We start from the raw sequence: 4,953 nt of genomic DNA, 5'->3' as shown, positions 1-4,953 counted from the left end.
ATGTCTGGGACACATATGTTTTGCAGTCAATCCTTTCTTCCCTGTTCTATCTCACAGGGGAGTAATTGCCAGCAGTTTCCTTTCACTCCCATCTTTAATGACTCCTTTAAACAATTTGGTCACATATTTAATATTTAGACCTAAATCAAATCTAGGATAGAATCCAAACCTCCTGCATATTCATATTTGTGGCTTCACTGAGTATTGTAGAAGATACTGGCTGATTTTATTCTGTGTTTTTACCATGTCTTTAAGACAGCAATAACTGTCCTGGAGATACTGTGTAAGGATGTGTCTTGGTGCTGGAATACTAGAACAAATCCATAAAAGTGATTAAAGAAAAAATATTGTAAAGCTTCCAGACAAACACAGCCCTCTCTTGAAGAGAGAGTGGCACAGCACTGTATAAATATGGTTAGCAGTCCTATGGGGCATTGAACTAGAAGATCTTTGTAGTACCACAGCCAAACTGGAATGAAAGTCTGATTGCAGCCAGAGATATAGCTTGGAGAATCATCTCAGTCCAAATGATTAGAACCAAGTTTGAATAGACATTATAGAGCTCTCACAACTGCTGAGTCTTAAATTTTTCTTGACTGCAAGGATGGGCTGTCCATTATAATTCAAGTGAAGTTTTAGGCTGAAGAAGTAAAAATAAATGTATTCTTTAGGGTTGTCATCCTTAGGGAGGTGTTTGGTTCTCATCAGGACTTTGTTCTCTCTTACTACAGGATGGCAGTTCTGGCTATCACTTGTTTAATTGGGCACTCTATTTTTTTTTAATCAGAGTCTGCTGGGCCTTTACAACAACGAAGAGATCTGGTGCCTTTGGACTTCTGTATCCTTCAGTCTACTTTACTGTAGAGATGGGTGACTTGACCCTGAAGCTTGGGATTTGGGCTAGGGTTAAGGTGAGGTCTTGGTAATCATGGGCACCAAAGCTGAATGCTCTCTGAGAACAGAAGCTTAGAGTAATGTGAGAGGGAGTAATTTTTCTTGATATAGTGCCGAGTTATTCTAATGGCATGTTACAATGATATTGAGGATTATAGTTAATAGGTACAGTGTCTCTGAAAGTAACCCCACCCTGAGAAATCTGAAACAAATTAATGCATTTAAAATCAGGCACTGAAAACTTTCTTATGGTATTTTTTTTCCTAATTGCTTTATTCAAAGAGAAAGAAGAGAGATGATTCTGTACCTGTTTTTCAGTTGTCTGAAGTACTGTGAAAATTCCCAAGTTCTGTCTTTCAATCTGTCATGCTTTGAGAGGGCCTGGGGACCTGGCACTGGGAGGGGAGTGCAGCCCCTTGCTATCAGCAGTCTTCACTCCCTACCTTCCTCCTCTTCCTCACCCGACACAGCTGTACCTTCAGCTTAGATACCCATCAGCTGGGTGCCATGCTAAAATGCCTTGGTGAACCAGAGCTCCCTGGTGCTGCCCCAGGCCCTGTGGGGACTTGCTGAAAGACATTGTTTTCAAGAACAGTCAGTGCTCAGCTTTTGGGTGAATTTAATTCCAGCTGCCATGGGGTAAACTCAGTCTGGTGCAGGGAGGCAGGAGAGAAGGATCACTGCGTGACTGCTGCAGCCCACACATACAGGAAGGAAAGATGGAGGAAAAAAATAAGTGAAGGCAGAAAGTGGAGAGGATACCATTTAGTAACCTCTGAAACTGGGGTTAACCATATTGCTTCCAGTGAGGGCCACATCCTGCTTAGAGCCAGACTTGTGTGAAGCTGGTGATAGCAGCCAGAATGCACCAGCTCACAAACAAACAGGCTGAGAGAGAAATAAAGGAAGGCAGGAAGACAGATGCCCCTTGGGCAAACACTTGTTAAATTGACAAACTTGTAGAAAATGATTAAGGCTCTGGCTGTTCCTGGTCCAGAGGGGCCCTGAGCTGCTGCCTCGAGCTAAGATACAAAGGTAGTTCCTTGGGAGCCTACAGTGGACAGGGCACACAGGGAGGTGAAACAATTACTGCCTGTCTCTACGGTGCAGTCTCTTGTCAACTGTTATTTATGTTTCCCCAAATGTTGCAGTCTTCTTACAGGGAAAGCAGGCCCTGCCAATCTATGGCAAAATAATTGCAGCAGCATTTTCCTCCCTTCCTTCCTCCCTCCCTCCCTCCCTTCTTGCCACGTCTTACTCTCTCCAGCTCCGATTTACCTTGGACTCGTTTGATAATGAATTGTGATTTAACCTCCAGTGAGATTTCAGATCTCTCACAGACTAGTAGGGTTGAGTGCTCACTTGTGCTGTAGACCCTGCTGTGAGCCCTGCTGGAGGCCACCCTAAGAGAAGAGACCCAGGCCAGTGCAGCAGATCGTGCTGAAAGCTTTTATTTTGTCTTTTCTCCATAAGCTTGCAATTGAGGCAATCTAAAAGTTCTTCCTTGTCCTTCACAGCTGCAACATACTTCCAGGAAGGGTGATTACACACCTACTCTTTACCCCTCTAGAGGTACCTTCATGCTTCTGTATCTATTCTATATCTGCCTGCTGTCCTTGCACTTGATTTTCTTTGGCGATCTCTATTAGGGCAGCAAGGAATCAAACCAAGGACCTCAGACTGGGACAGTTTGTGCTAATAAACAACTTGAAGCAGCCAGGACTGAGCCTGTAGTTAGTTAGTATGAAAGTGTGGCGCAGGGTTATAGTTATGGTGAACAGGTCCTTTACCAGGAACCTCAAGTCTTCAAGCAGCCCATGGGGTTTGTTTAACAGAGCAGCCTGTGCTCCCCTCTGTCAGTGGCACCAGACAGTCCTGATGGAAGGTAAATGGAAACAAGCAGAGACCTTTGCCATCTCTTTTGGACTCTCTTAGAGCAGGGAAGCTTTCAGAGAAAGCCATCAGCACTAGGACACAGTTTCAAACTTTGGGCTTCCTCTCACTTACTGTTCTGTCCAACATCCTCCCCCTTCCCTTCACTCCAGATATGCATAAAGCCTGTCAGGAAGGGGTTAAGTGCTGCTTACCCCAGCCAGCTTTGCGTATTTAAAGTGAGTAAAGGTTTAATTACCAAATGATGACAGTGTCATATGGTTTTGGTGATGGCGCGTGGCATTCGATGAATGCAGAAGAGGGGAGGATGTGAGAAAGACACTGAGTGGCAGTGGGGAAGCGAGGAAGCTAAAAATGCCAAAGACAGTAAAACATCTGTAATTTGCAATTCGCTAGTGTTCGCTGATTGCTCATGGATTAAAGATTAAAATCTATTCTCTGGCAGATGGGGGAGAGAGAGAGAGGAAATTCTTACGAGCATGTTTTGCATCTGCATTTCATTCTGCTCCTCTTTACAATAATCACGGATGAGGAAATAAACCCAGATCTGGGCTGGCAGGAGGCGGGGAAAGTGCACAATATAGGCAGGACTCAGCATGCTTCTCCTGTTTGAGAAATGCTAAGCACAGAGAAGGAGCTGACATCGGGATTGCTCTTCTTGATGCCTGGGACTCTATTTTGGCTGCGTGAGGATGAATGTTCCCATGAGGCTCGGAAGTGCCAAGAGCCAGAGCAAAGTCTTTCTTCTGGTCACCCCAATTCTGCATTCTGGGGTTTCTTTGATAGGAAGGGGACGTTAGCCATCTGTCCCGTCTCAAGGGATGACTGAGCCTGGCTACAGTGTCCATGACGTGATGTTAACGCTTGCAGGCAAACAATACAAGTAGAAATAATGTTTGCAAGTATAAATCATTTTTATAACTTCAGCTAATCAGAATCTGTCCCTTTTATGGGCATGATGAGCTCTCTCTCTTTCTCCCTCTCTCATTCTGACTCTCACACAGGGTTTCTCAAGTGTGCAGGACATTAAAAGAAAAATGGATAATAAAACTGCAAATACAAGGCCTGCTCCTTAGAGGGGCTGGGTACTCATGACTGTGGTTGGCTTCACTGGAGCCAGCTTTTGTGGCAAAGCCCACAATTTGAAAAGTATGAGCCAGCCTTGCACACCCCGACAGCCTTGTGGAGGTTAGGGCACTCTCCCCCTGCGATGGAACAGAGCTGGTGGTCTCCTGCCTGGCAGATGTAAGGTCTGCAGAAATTCTGTTCTCTGGAAGGAATAGGGATTACATCAAATGACCAGGATAGCACAAAGGGGCTCACAGTTCACCCTCCTCCTGGCCCTGGCTCTGTTCTTTAAGTAGTTGTGGTTGACAGGAAGGGCAACTGCTCCCTGCAGCAGTATAACCCAGTCTTGGTGAGGAACTGCGGTTCCTTTGTGCTCCATCTGCCTCCCACTTAAACTAGTGCACTGGCTTAACTCCACACACACCAACAGGTTTTTTTTCCCATGGGAATAAAATTTTGTTGGGTGTCTTTGGAAATGTTGTCTGAACATGATGCTGCTACAACCTATCAAAGAAAGAGTTCATTCCACAAAGAGCATGCATTACCATAGCATTTATTATATGAGCACACCTTTCTGTAAATTCATTGTCATACACTTACCTCCATCTGTATGCACATAGAGAGATGCTCCTAAATCCCAGTCCTCATCCAACAAACCTATGCACTCTGACTGCTCAAATATTATCATAATTTTTGGGTCACAGCAGTGATGTGAACATGCCAAATGGAACTTAGACTGGGCAGGGCACAGTTCAAATGTTATTTGCTGTGATTGTGGAAAAGGGCACTGGCCTAAGTGTCCTTGGAGTCCCTCCCATCACATCTATTGTGTTTCCCTGCCTTAGCTGCTGCCTCCCCATGCCATGTTGGTATCTGGGCTTAGTAAATAGCCCCATGTCAACCCACAGTAAGCAGATTGTTTCACAGCCAATACCCAGGTCTTTCTAAAGTGTGAAGACACACCTTGGGGGGTGGGAAGGGAATGCTCATGGGTGCTGTTCTGGCAGTCCTGTCTAGATATTGTGAAACTGCACTCTAACTGGTGAGTGTTGCTGCTGCTCGGCCACCTCTGGGTCTTGGTTTATATTCTGTCATGGA

The sequence above is a fragment of the Molothrus ater genome, chromosome 8 (assembly GCF_012460135.2).
Source record: "Molothrus ater isolate BHLD 08-10-18 breed brown headed cowbird chromosome 8, BPBGC_Mater_1.1, whole genome shotgun sequence".
Lineage (NCBI taxonomy): Eukaryota > Metazoa > Chordata > Aves > Passeriformes > Icteridae > Molothrus > Molothrus ater.
This window is presented reverse-complemented; position numbering follows the sequence as displayed.